The 17579-nt window shown below is 45.5% G+C and overlaps 1 protein-coding gene across 2 annotated transcripts in view; it reads right to left on the reverse strand.

Annotated features, from left to right (window-relative positions):
• The window catches only part of LPAR1 (lysophosphatidic acid receptor 1), a 208973-nt gene that overhangs the window by 92097 nt on the left and 99297 nt on the right, over window positions 1–17579 (reverse strand). The gene's annotated exons all lie outside the window — the stretch shown is intronic.

The raw sequence follows: 17579 nt of genomic DNA on the forward strand, positions 1-17579 counted from the left end.
TCCCTCGAAGCGAGGGCTCCCAGCGGAGCCAAGCCGCGAGTGGCTCCAGGGCGAGCGCGAAGAGCAAAGGGGACAACGGGCATCCCTGCCTCGTGCCCCTGCCGAGGGCAAAGGGCCGAGAGACCCGCCCGTTCACCACCACCTGAGCCATGGGTCCCGTGTACAGAAGCTTCACCCAGCCAATAAATCCTTCCCCAAAGCCAAATTTAGCCAAGACAGCCCAGAGGAATGGCCACTCGATGGTGTCAAAAGCCATCGTGGCATCCAAAGAAACCAGCACGGCCGGTTCGGAGAGGAGCTCCGCCCTGGCGAGGGCGCCATGAAGACGCCGCAAGTTAAGAGCGGTGTTACGATGCGGGATGAATCCGCATTGGTCCGGATGAATCAGATCGCACACGACGCTCAACAGACGATTGGCAAGGACTTTCGCCAGGATCTTAGGCTCCGCATTTAGCTGTGAAATAGGCCGGTAAGAAGTACAGCGATCTCGCGGCTTGTCCTCCTTGGGGATAACGACTATCGTGGCCAAACGCTGATCGGCCGGGAGGGAACCCGCCGCCAAAGACTCACGGAACATGCGACTGAGGAAGGGCGCAAGCTTGTCAGGGCGCAATTTATATAGCTCAATGGGCAGACCGTTGGGACCCATAGCCTTGCCCGAGCGAAGGGAGCGGATCGCGGTCGCTATTTCATCCACCGACAAGGGGGCGTCCAGCCGCTCACGGTCCTCAACGGACAGGCAGGGCAAGGCGATATCCCTCAGTAGAAGGCGAGAGTCGTCCTCATCCCTGTCAGTCACTGGGGAGTACACAGCCCGGAGGTGGTCGGCAAAACATTCCACAATCTCGTCAGGCTCCGTCACACACACACCATCCGCAGCACGCAACTCCGGGACCACACGATTCACTCTCTCCTTCCTGTCCAGCCACGCGATCAACTTTCCCGCCTTGTCCCCGGCATCGTACAGTCGACCCTGCTGCTCCCTATACATAGTTTTGGCCGCGTCAGTGACCAGGGACCTATATTCAAACTGTTTCAGGCTGAGGGCATGGAGCCCGTCCGGAGTAACATTCGCCTCCAAGGCCGACTCCAGCCCCAAGATGTCAGTCTCCAGCCTCACCACTGCCTCACTCTTGACCCTCTTAGCCACCACTATCTGGGAAAGGGCGTGTCCGCGGATCACGGTTTTAAAGGCTTCCCACAGGGACATTGCAGAAGACACCGACCCCTCGTTATCCAGGAAGTATTGGTCCATAGCCTTAACCAGGCTGTCACGAGTCGTAGGGTCTCGCAGGTACCATGGGTTAATGGGAGCGATCCGCCCTGCAGACCGCGGCCCGGTGTCAAAAACAAGCCACAGCGGAGAATGGTCGGAGATACCCCGCGCCAGGTGCCTGACCTCTCGAATCCGACCAGTCTGCGCCGCGGGCATAAGGAAGTAGTCTAACCTAGAGAGACTCCCATGGGCCCCCGAGTGAAAGGTGAATTGGCATTGGGTCGGATGCATTAATCTCCAACTATCCACCAGGCCGAAGGTCTCCAGCATCCCACCCAGCCATGCCTGGGCAGCGGGGAGGGTCCTTGGTGGGTGACGATCCAGTTCACCCGAAACCACAGAATTAAAGTCCCCGCCCATGAGCAGGAGGCTGTCCGGAAGGTCAAGCAGCATTCGACCCAAGTCAGTGAAGGTGGAGGTCTGGAGGCCCGGGGGGACGTAAACTGAAACCAGGGCAAGGGGCTGCCCCTCCCACCTCCCAATCAAACACACATAGCGCCCTCTGTCATCCGAGACTATCTTAGTGATCTCCACCGGAAGTGAGGTGCGCAGCAGAATGCCCACCCCCCTGGAACCAGTTGTGAAACCAGAATGGGCCACGAGGCGGTATCCCCCCCTGTTCATTGCATGACAAACATTGCCAACCAGATGCGTCTCCTGGAGAAACACCACATCAGGAGTCAAACGACGCAAATATTGCAGTACTACACCCCGCTTGATACGGTCCCCCAACCCATTAACGTTCCATGACATAAGCCTCAACCCATCCCCCCCCATCCCCCCCAATAGATCAAGGGTCCCCCAGCCTGCAGCACAGTTCCCAAATGTGGACAAAAATCAGTACCTCGCCCTGTAAACAAAAAACACACAGCAAAACAAACCCTCCTCCCCCCCATCCCCACCCCAGGACCAACTCCCCCCACCCTGCACCCCTGCGGGCCAAAAAACCCCCCCAACTTGCAGTGTGCCTGTCGCCCCACTAACCCCATTCTACGAAAAGAACCCAGAGGAGGTAAGGGACCCGTCCCCGCCCGCCCCCCTCACTGGTCCTGGTAAAACACAATATGCAAATGAAATAAGACCCGACTGTACAGTGCAAAAAGGCAAAATCAAGGACCAAAAGTCATTCTAAAGGGGACCCATCACCTGCGGTGCCCGCAGAGGGTCCGGGACGGCCACCTCCGTCCGGCAGAGAGTCCAGCCAGTCACTTACAGCCACAGGAGAGTCAAAAAAGGCTGTCCGATCCCCATGTTCCACTCGGAGTTTTGCAGGGTAGAGCATCGAATACTTTAGGCCCAGCTCACGGAGACGACGCTTCACCCCTTGGAATCCCATCCGTTGTTTCTGGACCAATTGCGTGAAGTCCGGGTAAAAATTGATGGTCGAGTTCTCATGGCGAACCGGGCCGTGGGTCCGTGAGGCCTGCAGAATAGCGTCGCGGTCCCTATAGTAGAACAGTTTGGCCACGATAGGCCTCGGGGGGGCCCCCGGCCGTGGCCGACCGCCCGGAACTCGATGGGCCCGCTCCACGGCAAAGAACTTACTTAGGCCAGCCGAGGACAACTGTTTCAGGATAAGTTCCTCGACCACGAGGTCAACCGGGCGGCCGTCAGAGGACTCCGGTACACCTATGACGCGGATGTTGTTGCGTCGGGCCCGTCCCTCGAAGTCCTCAAGCCGCCGGGCCATATGGTCGTTAACCACCCTGATGTCTCCAAGCGCGGCCCGCAGATCCGACACCTCCGCACCGAGGGTAGAGGTCCGTGCGTCGAGAGCCTGGACCTTCTCGTTAGTTTTGGAGAGGTCGGCCCGGATCAGGGTGACATCGATCGCGACAGTGTCAATCTTACGGGCCAGGGCCTCATACTGCGTCGCGATGGTTTCCCTGATGCCATCAATGGCGCCCATAATGTCCTGCAAGGATAGTTCCGTAGTGGCGGTCGCGCCTCCTTCCGCAGTATCCGAGGGGAGGCCGGCAGCGCCAGAGGGCCCCCTGCCCTGGGTGTAGCGGTCCATGTTATTGCTCTGGACTGCCCCCCCGCGGAGGGAAGCCTTGGTCTTGCGGCCCTCGGGACCCCCTTTGCCCCCCATGTGAACACGGTCACCCGAGGGGACCTCCAATCAAGAGGTGTAAGGCACCAGCAAGAAGACCACAAAATGTCGGTATAGGGGGTCCGAGGCGATAGGCGCTCTAGTGGCAGATGAAAGAAAACCTCACGCAGAGGCCCAGGAAGCACCTCTCCACCCCGAGCGCACCACCCTGCCGGTCTTCTGAAGTGCAAAACCGAAACCGAAAGTGGTGGATCGGCAGCTGGCACCGCGCCGAAGCCGCTGTTGTTCAATTGCAGCCCGGTCCCTCGGGTCACCTTCACCCCGGTCACCTCCGTCGGGTGGGTCCCAAAAGTTCCGACGACGACAACTCAGGATTCCCAGGTCCGATTTGAGTTTTGAAAAGAGATATACGCTCAGCTGGTCTTTATCTCCCAGATTCCATAAGCCACGTCAGGATATTCTCAGGATAAATTCCGAGGAGCAGAGAGGGTCCGGGGAGCCCTGTGCTCACGCGACCATCTTGGATGCGCGCTAGGCTCCTCCCACTTGCACCATTCTTGGTGCTCGTATACTGTATTTTATGCATACCCTAGGGGGCTTTGGTTCAGACCCCTTTCTCCGGTGGCTTCTTTGGCACAGGAGCCTTCAGAAATGGACTTCAGATATTGTCATGGAAAAAAATAAGAATTTTAGTAGTCTCTTGCAGTGTTTTTTTCACTCTAAAGCCTGCTTATTGTAGTTATTTAACCTTTTTTTTTTTTTTTTTTTTAAATGGTTGACCAATATATAGACATTGCCATATCTGGCAAAGATATTTTTTTACGTTTACAGGATGTAGGAGTTGACATCCTTACCCACCACAATGTTTTGGTCCACTCTCGGAGCTGTTCTCTTTGAAGAAAGTCCAATCATGACACATAAGCAAAAAAGAAATATGACAAAAGGCCCAACGTAAGACACATTCATAATAGTTTTATTGCCGTTGCCTACAGGACTGTCTTGAATTCAGTGCTGGCATTGGGCGGGAACCAACAGGAGTCCATTTTCCGCCGCAACTACTGTGCCAGACGAGGGTCCCAGCAAACCATCACCAACTGTATCTCAATGCACTACCTGAACCAACACCAGGACACATTCAGGAGTCTCAGACACATTGAATGGCCTTCTCCAGGGGAAGCTGCAGCAGCAGCCTCTGGGGAAATTCAGTAGTCATTGTTTTCCCTCCCACTGCAGCCTACTAAACATGCCTTACTTCACGGTCAGTCACAAATCCCTTTAGACTGTGTTGTGCCTCCTGGCAGGGAGCAGAATGAGGTCAAGTGGAGAATAGCTGGAACCTCTACACCTTGCTGCCCTACTCAGAAGCCAAGTAAGCTATATTCTGCAGGTCACTTAGTACACTGCCAAGAGGGCTAGTCATTGTATGTTTGTGCCTGTGTTGTAGACATACCAGGTGTGTTGGTCTGTGCCTTTAATTACAAAGACATAGCAATCTGTGACCAGTAAGCTAGAACAGTTTCACTATCATTTGTTTCCTACAGTCCAATTTCTTTGGATTAGTGCTGGTAAAATACAATGCATTGGTTGACACTCATTGACCTCTATGCCTCATGATGACATTCCGCATAACTCCACCTGTTATTCCTGTCAGCCTTAGGGTGGTGTTCACCCAAACTTTTTGCCTTCCCCCTACATTTTTGCTGATCTCGTTTTTGCTGGCGCAAAAAAGACTCTGCACATTTTACCACAACTAACCAGCCATTTAGTTCCTGTAACCTGACTCCGGGTCACATGACTGGGAGTAGCTGACAGTTGGGCTTTGTGTATTCCTCCAGATTGCCACACACAATAGAGAGCTTAGGTCTGTCTAGATGGACCATCACAGGCAGGAGTGTAGGGTGGAGCTGGGCCCAGCCCTACTCACACTTGAATAGGCTGTGTCCTGCCTCCACAAAAAGGGCTGCATACCCTCTGTAGTTAGTCTGGAGCCAGGGCACGGAAGGTAGAATGTCTGGGGACTTAATAGCGAAAACTCTAGAAGCATCTCCCCCAATTTAAAGACACAACTGAGTATAAATACTGGACTTAATAAACAAAATCTTCATTACACTTCTGGACCTGGAGATAGTCCGCCAGGAAGAAGGACTGCTGTGCTGCTGAAAGGACTGCCACTTTGCTGGACTGCTGCTCTGAATGTCTGCAGCCCTGTTGAGCTGACCTGCTGCCCACTGCCCTCTTGCCTATGTGAGAAGTACTGGACCTGCATCTGTTGAACACAGGACCCAAAAATGAAGTGCTAGTTGGCTGGCCTCCTGACTACAGCCTCAGGGACAGAAGGCTCCAACAACCTTGACCGAGCATCTGGACTCACCCATCTGTGAGTCTACCCTTCCAAGTGATGCCACCCCAGTCCTGACCCTTGAAGTGGGCCCTAAGAGACTCACCTAGCCTCTGTGGATCCATCAGAATAGACTCATTTCCTCTGCTGCGTGGCACAGCCCCGAGCAGAACCAATGAATCGCAGCTACTGTGTGGATTGGAACCGGCACAACAAAATGCATCTCAGCCTGTTGCCTCATCGGAACCGCCGCTGCGTGACTCATCCTCAGCGCATCCCCTCGCATTCCTCAGCAACAGCAAGCTCAACAACAAATGACGGACTCCGCATTGCAGCTCCTCAGAAACCTGCTCACCGCCCCCTCCCCACTGCATGATGTAACCTCTTTGCCGCACTTTACATGGCAAGCCCTCATCAACTACATCAGGCCTCTCACTGCAGCCTCGTCACAAATCAAACGATACATCGCTTCGGCTGTATGACATCTTCTATGCAGAGTCTCACAACGCTCTGCAACCCAGTATATAAGGTACTTTGTTCAGCGGGCCTAATGGGTCACTGTAACCTGCCCGCACTCCATCGCAGTCAGCCTGAACCTGTGACTTTGTCCTGGTCTGGTGTGACCAGATATCCACAGCTGGCGCTTTGTGCATTTGGTGCTATTTTTACTAAAATCTTTAAACTTGAATATCTATGGTTCTAATGACTGGATGTTTGTCGTTTTAGTCTTGTTTTATTTATTATAAATTACTCAATTCTTCTAAACTTGTGTGGGATTCATTTATGGTGTGTTTTCACTGAGCAACTGTTTGAAGTTTTGCATAATTATTTACACCAAAGTTAACCGTGAGAAGAATTGTGGTTGCTGATTGCGAGGGGTTTCACCCTCAGTTTGACCCCCTATTAAAACTCTGCAATCCAAATTAACTTCAAATGGTGTTTATTAAACACAGCACGGCAGTATGTTGTTTCCAGATGAAAATCTCCAGTACAACTGAGCTTCCACTGGAACCAACATACTACATTCCAATTCAGAATAAAGAATGTAATGTGAAACATAACACAGCGCATGCTGCCATACAGATTGACTGGCACATGCACTTAAAGAGACATTGTACAGATTGTAACACATCTCCCTTATTCAAATAAAATACAGTGAACAGGAAAATACAACGCAACACCTATAAAACTGCATCAAAAATTAAACAAATAAAAAACTAAACATAATCATTTAATTTCTTAGGAAAATATTTCACATGGTTGGAAATTCTAACATTGGGAAAACTAGACAACTTATCATTTTGCTTATCAGACCCACTTCCCATACCAACCTCAACATCAGTTTCATTGGGTGAACCTGTTTGAGCAAAACTTTGTAAAATGGAAGGACACTTAGCCACTCTCCTAACATTCCAAATCTTCCCATCTTGTGTTGCAACAGAATTCCTAAAAGCTCTCATTATCTGCATAGGTTTACCATACCTGTTAGCACCCTTACAGACAATGCCAGGTTTTAATACTCTGACCCAATCTCCAACATGAAAAGAAGGAACCTGAGTTTTCCACTTCTTATCAAACCAAGAACAAATTTTCTGCTGCTTGTTCCCCACTCTAACCGCAATGTCATTAACACCTTCGCTGCTCAAATGTTGCTTGACACACTTCTGATGAATCCACCAAGGGCAGATTTTAGAAGCTGGTTCCCTACCCTTCAACAACTTGAAAGGACTGACTTCAGTTGTCGAATGGAGAGTGATTCTATAAAGCCATAACCTCTCCCTCACACTACTTAACCAGTCTCCACCTAGTTTAACAGACTCCACAATGTACTCCTTCAAAACTCTGTTGAACCGCCCTACCTGACCATTTTCATGTGGACCATAAAGAGACGTTAAAACATGCTTTATGCCACACTCCTTCACAAAATCTTTCATAACAGAGGAAGTAAATTGAACTCCATTGTCAGTGACAAGATACGACGGACAACCTTCCCTTGCAAAAATCTCTCTCAAGAAATTTAAAACAACTTCTGTCGTGATTTTACTTACAAATTTTACTTCTGGCCACTTGGAATGATAATCTACTAAAACAATAGCGAACCTACATTTTTCTGGAAGCATGCTGAACGGACCAGAAATGTCCAACGCTAATTTTTGCCAAGGTGCTTTCGGCCATTCTACCATTCTCAATGGGGGAGTTTTGGTAAACAACATTTTTTCACTTGAAGCGCACAATTCGCAATCTCTGACTACTCTGTCAATAAACCTATCCATACCAGGCCACCAAAAATAATTCCTGACAAGACGTTTCATGGATGAAATCCCAGGATGTGTCTTATGAGCAAGCTTAAGAATAGTTTCTTGCATTTCTTTAGGAGGAATACACTTATAGCTCTTGAACAGGAAATCACCTTCACATCCTAGTTCATCTGCGACCTTGAAAAAAGATAACAACTCGGGTCTAATTTGGTCCTTCTTTGGCCAACCTTCCATAACGTATTTTTTAACTTCTGACCAATCTTTGTCTCTTCCTACACACTCTTCCCAAAATGTTTCACTTATCTCTTGAAACTGTGGGGGAATAATATCCCTGATAGCAAAAACAAACTCCTTTTCAGTAACAATATTCACCCCACCTTGACCACAGGGTAATCTTGAAAGAAAATCAGCTGTTACATAATTTTTTCCTGGAACATACTCTGTGTTAAAATTATACTCTTGAAGTCTAGAAGCAAGTCTGGCAATTCTTGCAGTCGAATTCCACCCTCCACCAGAAGAAAATATATTTACTAAAGGCTTGTGATCTGTTCTTAGGGTGAACTTATTACCCCAAACATACAATCTAAAATGCTCAATTGCCCACACACAAGCAAGTAACTCTTTCGATTACCGCATATTTCCTCTCAGCCTCATTTAACGTTCTTGACGCAAAAGCAACATTCCACTCCTCTCTTCCATATTTCTGCGAAAGTACTCCACCAATACCATACAAACTTGCATCTACTGTGATGATGCAATTCTTCTTTACACAAAAAGGTTTCAGAGTGGGAGCACAAACAATTTCTTTTTTTATACTTTCAAAAGCTTTCTGTTGGTTTTCACCCCAAATGTACACTGCATTTTTCCTGAGTAGCTCCCTCAATGGCTCCATCTTACATGCAAAATTATTTACAAATTTACTGTAATATTCACACATCCCTGCAAAACTTAATTGATCTTTGTTTGTGGGAGACGGGGCATTAATGATGGCATCTACATTAGATTTTTTTGGTACTACACCATCCCCCGACAACATGTGACCTAAATACTCCACGGATTTCTTATACAACTTGCATTTGCTTTCTTTGAGCGTCAAACCATTCTTCTCCAACCTTCCACAAACTTCCTTAAGGTGTAAACTGTGTTCTACCTCGTTTTTTGAAAAAACCAAAATGTCATCTTGGAAGCACTTCACAAATTGGTCAACATCTCGAAAAATTTTAAACATAATCCTTTGAAACACAGCTGCTGCCGATGCCAAACCAAACGGCATCCTTGTATAGCGATAGAGGCCTTGAGGAGTTATGAATGCGGTGAGATTTTTTGATTCTTCCGACAAACAAATCTGGTGATATGCAGACCTTAAATCTAAGGTAGAAAATATTTTTGCTCCCTCCAACATAGATACAACTTCGTTGATATTAGGAAGAGGATGACAGTCAATTACAATGTTTGAATTTAACGCTCTGAGGTCCACACATACTCTCAAATTTTTATCTGATTTCCGTACTAAAACTATGGGTGAAACCCATTCAGACGACTCAATCTCTTCAATAACACCTTCATCAGTGAGCTCTTTCAACTTATCCCTGAGTTCCTCTCAAATATTTATAGGCACGCCTCTCAATTTTTGTACAACGGGACATGCATCCCCTTTCAACACAATTTTATGCTCGAAATCTTTTAATCTTCCCAACTTATCACTGAACACATTACTGTATTTACAAACTAAATCCCTCACTCTGACACTATGGTCTAAAACAGACACATTTCCTTTTGTGAAGTCACTTCCTAACCCTACTGGTTCTGTAGCACGTGGATTAAGAAGAACTCCTAGCTTCCATTGGTCACGCCAACCCAGAACATTTACTCCTTTCACCGCAATATACAATTTTATTTCCACACACCTTTCTTTAAAACTCAACGAAACATAGAAAAAACCCTCTATATCAATCCTTGTTCCATCAAAACTTTCTGCAATGATATCACTGGCATGTAATTTCTCATTTTTACAAACTACTTCCAATTTTTCTTTGAAATACTCCTTAGTAATTATCGTCCATGGTGATCCTGAATCAGCCATAAGTTGCAACTCAACACCTAACACGCAAACAAAACACTTTGGAGACACTAACAACATCTCGTTGTATTCACCTACACTTTTCCCAACAATAGATACAACAAAACCTCTCTCAAATTCTGAATTATCAACATTTCCTTCGCTTTGAAAATTCTCAGTAACATTTTCCTTTCCACTCACTGTCGAAACTGGCCTTGCAGAGACATTGAACGAATTACTCCTTCTGTTATCTCTGCAGACACTACTAAAATGACCAAACCTACCACACTTCCTGCATTGTCTATTAATAGCAGGACACCCTGTAAACGTAGCTAAATGAGTTTTATTACCACATCTGAAACACGCACTTTGACCCCCAAAATTCACATTACCTCTAAATGCATTTCCACTGTTATATCTGTTGATTATAGACTTTTTCTGACTAACTTCCTGCTTGTTACTTTGTGCTTGTATACCATTTCCTACATTGTTCTTTAAAACACATACTTCTTCCACACACTCATTCTTTTTCGTACTTTGTCTAACTGTTTGCATCCAGCTCTCAGATTGTTCTACTGCTTGCATTTGCTATTGCTTCCGTCAAAGTAGGATTACCCATCACCCATAAATTTTCCTGTACCTTTTTGTTTCTTACATGAACAATTATCTGATCTCTAATCATTTCATCTGCCATCATCCCAAATTTGCAATGCACACACAATGATCTTAACGCTGTTAAAAAATCATCAAAAGATTCTTCTTCTTTTTGCGCCCTTGTGTAGAATTTGAATCTGTTCAAAGCAATGCTGGTTGTTGGTTTAAATCGCTTTTCAAGTCTTTGCAAAGCCTCATTATACACATTCAGATTTTCTTCCCCAACTAATGTTGTGACTTGCGGTAATGCCCTGAAAACATCTTGTCCTTCTGACCCTAAACAATGAAGTAAAAAGCTCTTTTTCCTCTCTGCTCCCATTCTCTCTCCATCAATCGCCTTCATGTACGTTAAGAATTCTTCCTTCCACCTTGTCCAAGGTAAAGGTGGATCTCCCTTATTTTGTAAAAATTTAGCTGGTGGATCAAACTGCATGCTTCTTTTATAAAGTTATTAACCACCAAGACCACCACAAATTTTTTAACAGTTGAATATTCCCAATCAGACTTCTTGGTAAAAACACTTAAAAGCAGAATACGAAGAAAAAAAAATAAAAAAAATTTAAAATGTGTATATATCTCTTTAAAAATGTCAACATCCAGACTTAAACTCCCAATGTCTCACGCGGTGTTTCTCCTTTACATTACACCCAAAACAAAAATCTAACCAATATTAGATCCTATTGCTACCAAATTGTAAAATGAAGAACACTTGAATGTTACCTTTCAAAACAATTGCGCACAAATTTGCCCTCCGTACCTGCAACCATAACAGATTTTAATACATGCGTAATGGTTCTCCAAACGCATTTTAAGCCTCTACGAAAACAGCGTGTCGGAGTCCCTTCCCAGTTGCCTAGGAACTGATGACGCTTTAATGCTGTGCGCCGATTCTCCGTACCAGTTGTTTTCTTCGGAGATGGTGATTCTCTCACAGCGTTCTACACGTCGTCTATGATGATTCTGCGTCCGTACGTGATGACGCACCTCCAGTAGCTGACGCTTACAAACGCTGAAGACTCAGTGACAATCCTGCGTCCAAAACGGGATGACGTATCTCCAGTAGCCACACCCCTTACAACGCTGCTAGTCTACGGTACAGGCGCGCTCTCTCTCCTCGATGACACACCTTGCGTAGTGACACTGCAACGACGTTGCCAGGATACGGCGCTCGCTCCTGAAGACTTGATGCCGGTAAGATTTTTTTTTTTTTTTAAACTGACCCGGTCTCCTCAAATGTCTTGCGATTAAGATATCTCCAATGCAAAGGTATGAACAACAAAACTTCTTTCTGCTCATGTACACTGGAAATTGGACAAATCCTTTTCCTTCTTCTTTTCCGCCGAAAAAAAAAAACGTAGATTCCACACGATAACAAAAAAAAAAAAAAAACTTCAAACTTCTGGATTCCTTTCCTCTCCGTACCCGTGCTGAAACCCGTGCTGAAACTGACAGGAGATGATCCCAACTCGTCGCCAATATTAAAACTCTGCAATCCAAATTAACTTCAAATGGTGTTTATTAAACACAGCACGGCAGTATGTTGTTTCCACATGAAAATCTCCAGTACAACTGAGCTTCCACTGGAACCAACATACTACATTCCAATTCAGAATAAAGAATGTAATGTGAAACATAACACAGCGCATGGTGCCATACAGATTGACTGGCACATGCACTTAAAGAGACATAGTACAGATTGTAACACCCCCTCTAGCCAGTAACCCAATTTCTTACACCACTGCTTTCTCATGCCACCCGTATACCCCAATTTGTGAGTTTCAGAGCTAATCTATCCCATTTCCAGCACTAAATGTGGCTCATAATCTCAATGACCCCCAGTACCGGTGGGTTGCATTGAAAGAAGATTTTTTCCACCCCTCTTACAGCACAGAAGGAGTACCATTCATGAACTCTACAGAGCTTACACTGGAGGTTTCTTTGTAAAGTTGTAGCATGAGAGGGATTTTATTTCCAATGTGGAAAAAGACTTTTCCACTTGGCTGGTGTAACTGCCCTCGCTGTTATCAATGTTTTTGTTCCATCGCTGAAGGCGTAGGAGGCATTTCCTCAGGTTTATAAAACACAAACTGCATCTTGCATCTGCCATTTAACCTTTTTTCCGAGTTACCTTTTCCTGCATGCTTCCACTGCTCAGGACAGAACATTCTGCTCCAGTGTCGCTGAACCTACTACTGACAATGGCTGATTCCCAGTTCTAAGCACACTTCCTGCTCACGCATGCTTAGCAGTTATGAAATACAAGTCACAGCGCATGCGCACAAGAATATTAGGATGGTCGGTATAATTTACACCTAAACTGTATCAAAAGGAACATCAAGCATTAACCTACAGGGAGGCTCCAAGGAGGTACTGGCACCTCTGCACACAGTACACCAGACATGCAGGCGCCCATACACGAAGACTAAGAGACAAGCAGTCACCCAACACACAGAGGCAAAATAGATCCCTTTGGGAGAATGTTCGATCCACAAATACATGGTACAGTACATGTTTTGTTTGTTATATATGTATAACAGGCATTTAGAGCATCTGACATCATTCTTAAGATATCTAGAATAGAATATCGCTTGGTCACAAACAATAGCGAATAATGTTCTGTAAGTGAGAGAGCAAGGATTCCACAATTCAACACTCAGACAGACAGGAAAGAAAATGCAATTTGACATAAAACTCTTTATCTGGAGAGGGAAGGTCTATCTACCAGTATGGCAAGTAAGATGGCTAGTTTCTAGGGCAGGTAAATATCTCCACACAGTTTGTCAGGTGTGGCACAGTGCCCGTATATTGTATCTGGAGGGATTTAGACTGAGGCAGCAGGCCCCAAACTTCTACCCAAGCCAGAAGAGGAAACGCATGCCGCTATCAAAGTCGAGGTAAAGCAGCTGACCTTCTATATGGGAAATGTGACGTCATGTGAAGGGCATGGCTAATTAAATGTGTCCCGAGTCAGGTTCACTACTCCATCATGGCTGATTTCTATTGATTCCAATAAAACGGATGCATGCACCCATTCGAAGGGGGCAGGGAAAAATCTAGTCTTTATCCCCAAAACACTTGTGGCTGTCTTCATAGCTTTATGAAAACATTACAATCGAAGACATTCTTTACATGAATAAAAGCCAGGCTTGACCCTGTTCTACACACCACATGAAGAGTAATCTTGAGCCCGTGTTTATGTCCAAGGTGATTCTCATCAGTGAACAGCAAATGACAAGGCAACACATAGCCATAGGTACTGAACGAAACATACAGATGGACTGAAGATATTCTGGGTTACCTCCTATTTATGGAGGCCGAGACTGCGGATACCCCAACAGACTGGCCATTTGGCCGCTATCTTTCTCTGACTACTCTCCTAACAGGGGCACCACCTGCCCCTAGACTTCCATGAATAACGGAGGACCCCGTGGCCATTTCGCTCACAAGCTGTATTCAACAATTTTTTCTACAAATCAATACCTTATGTTACCAGGGCATGATTACCTTCTTACCATTAAGAACATTTAATCCGATTACCTATCGATAAATGGTGTTTACTAATTACATGTATATATCCTCCCGATTTCAGAGAAATTACTCATTTTGCGGAGATTCAATGATTTAGAGGAACCAGAATCTCCATTAAAGAGTGAAAAGCCAGGTTTTTAAGTCCTTTCAGAATGTAGTGAGGGCCTGAAGACTGAAGATGGAACAAGGGAGGGTGTTCCAAAGCTTGGACTTGACCATTGAGAAAGCTCTGCATCCCCACCTTGCCTTTCAGTATTTAGGGACAATTACACGATTGTGGCTAGAAGCTCAGAGCAGTCTGGAAGGAATATACAGTTGGAATATGGCATTGATCTCTCCAGGTCCGGTGTTCTGCAGTGCCTTGTGAACAATACACAAAGCTATAAAGACAAGGCATCTGTTCACAGGTAGCCAATGGAGCTTGGATGTCCCAGCCGGGACAGACTGATATTTAGGGATATCAAGGACCAGTCTTGCCACAGAATTTTGAACCAGCTGCCACTCTGCTACTGCACAGTGGCCATTGGCATAGTTAGCAAGGGGCCCACGTATACTTTAGTATGATGCCCATAGCATTCTCGCAATAATATATTTAATTGTATTTCATAATGGAGAACGGAGCTTAGCTGCAAAGTTTAGAGCTGCCAATTTCTTAGAAGACCAGTGGTTTACAGAGACCGTTCTTAGCTGTGCACCTGTCAAGCACCTTCCATTCTGAAATGGACATCATCAGAGCAGCCCCCAATATAGCTTTAAGAACGAAAGAGTGTGGTGGTCTTTTTCAAAAAGTTATGTTTGGCCGATAAACATATATTTAAATATTATAGGTTTACTAAATGAGAATTAACAGCCAACGCTGCATTGTGAGCAAGAGCTGGGAGCAGTCCATGGAGATCTCTGTTTAGCAGAAGGAGGAGAGAAGAGGAATGCACAGCGCCTTCCAAGCACAGACTTAAACGGCTTGAATGTTTAGGACACGAGGAGCATCCAAGGCTTAATGGTCTACTCTAGTGACCCGGAAGAATGATGACAAGCCAGAGAGCCGCAAGTGTGCAAGTCTTCAAACCCCAGGGACATCAAGTCTGCTTGGCTAACATCTTCTGAGAGGTATTCGTTTAAAGAACTTAACTTGTTTACAATGCATGGGACGAAGAGCAGCAAAGAAAGACAGAAATAAGCATGTGTGGCATGAATCTATTCTTTGCTTCTTACTCTGCAGAATACTTTGTTTATATCTTTTCAATGCTTGTTTTACACATTTCAGTGATTTTCAGCTGAAGCTGGCCCAATCTTATAACAGAGTTGCGCTTGGTTTCCTCTTGGTTTGCTATAATTAGCATATGCTATGTCCCTAAAGGAGGAAGTACCTTGTCTCCCAACCCCTCCTCATTTCACAGATAGTACCACCTATGGAATGAGGGGATGGGGAAGGAACCTTGATGCCCCCCCCCCTAGTTCATTCCTTGGATGGGATCATCTATGGAATGAGAAGAGAGGGAAGTGGCTTGGTGCCCCCTCTCCCCATTCTCTACATCTATGGAATTAGGAAAGGGGCAGACATCTTATAGTTTCTCAAGTAAGAAGAGTCCACATTTTTTGCAATATTTGAAAAAATGCAGCTCTTATGTTTAAGTTCACCAAGGAAGTAAAGTTAATTTATTTTAGCTCCCTGTAAAATTCTTAATCTAGCCAAAAGTGTCTGGAAACGCAGGGAGGAGGACATGTGGTAAAAAGATGCAATCGATTTGCTAAATCGCGACCACTTATCCTAACAAAATTTAAAGTCAAGATATGAGGAAGACAGGCATTCAGAGCAGCTGCTACCCAGGAATTTCGTTTCCCTTGAAATCCACAGGTAATTCCTCTGAGATTTAGAGGAAAATTAAAACATTGGATATTGGACAACTAAGGATGTTTATTTCCATATTATTTTCAGTGAAGGGTAGCCAATTTACAGACACCGTCATTGTCTTCGACAGAGCCCAGAGACACCAAGTGAGCATGTTTGTTCATTAAAATAGCCTTTAATAATAAAAAAAATGAGAGCAAAGGAGGGATTAGAGAAGAGAGAATGAGGGAGGAACCTCGTGAACTCACGGATATTTCACGTAATACTCTCACGCAATGGCTGGAAGCGCAGTAGGGCCCTACTGGTAGCTAGCCTTGAGCCGCTGGTTTACGGAGAAGAAAATGGAGAGCAGCAGAGGCAAGGCATGACCAGGAAGGACTCGGGGAAGAGAAAGTCAACAAAGAGACAGTAGGAAAAGATGGGTGAGCCTCTGAGCAATGATTTTATGTTGGGAATAGTGCACACTTCTCAAAACAAGCATTGGCAAAGCCAATATGTCTCACCTTCATATTGCAAGAGCTGAGCTGTTGGCTTTGACAATGTTTGTATGCAAAATATTGTTTTTTTTTTTCAAAACCGTACATTAAATTCAATGTTCTCAATCTTTACAAATGCCATGGTTTATTTTTCAAATACTTTTCTCTCAAAAAACTATGAACAGAGATGGAAAAATAAGGAAGTGTAAGGATAAATGCTTACCAAGGCCTAAGTTACATTTAAGAGGATTAATTCATGTGGTTTTCTGTAAGGAGCAGATTTTTGGGTCTATAGGAGAAGCGTCATGCGAAGCACACCTTCCGCCTCACACACCTGCTTAGTGAGTGAAGCAGATGGCCCATTCTGCAGCACCATAAAGCCTTAGTGTGCTTGTGCTTTCATGCAATATGTGAAATGCAGGACAAAAAAAACCTTAACTTAAAGACTGCTCTTATCTGCGTTGCTGCGCTTTTACAGACAAGCAAGGAGAGGTGGGCAGCAACACAGCGTGCAGGGGGAGGTATTTGAGGGTGGATAAGAACATAAGGGAGAGCGCTGGAAAACACATGCACTCTCATGGATTTCTGAATGAAAAACCAAATTGCCTAAAGGTGAAGAGTGAAAGGGTACATTTCAGCCAATCAAAAACACCATACAGAGGATATTATCCAGGCGAGGGACAAACACAAGAATAGGAAAAAAAGGTACGATGACAGCAGTTGTTGGCAGCAGTAGCATCACTGTGTATGCTTGCACATGCATCACCATGCATGCTCGTGTCTAAAGCATGAGGGCATCAAATTGTCTTTTAATTGACCAAACTAAGGAGGCGGATGCCACCCAGAACAGGTAATTGAAAAAAAAGTAAAGAAAGAAAAAAAAGAAATACTAAGTGCACAATAGTGCTGTTGATGTAGTGGGCTGCCTGGAAGCAAATGGCAGCTGACAGGCCTTCTAAAAACAGAGCACAAAAAACTGAAAAGCTTGAGAGGGGTGGGGCAGCATCAGAGGAATGGATTGGGGGATGAGCCAGTTAGAGAAGAAAGAAAATAAAAATAAAGCTGGGGGGAGGAAGCAGCACATCAAG

This window comes from Triturus cristatus, chromosome 2_2, assembly GCF_964204655.1.
Source record: "Triturus cristatus chromosome 2_2, aTriCri1.1, whole genome shotgun sequence".
Taxonomy (NCBI): Eukaryota; Metazoa; Chordata; class Amphibia; order Caudata; family Salamandridae; genus Triturus; species Triturus cristatus.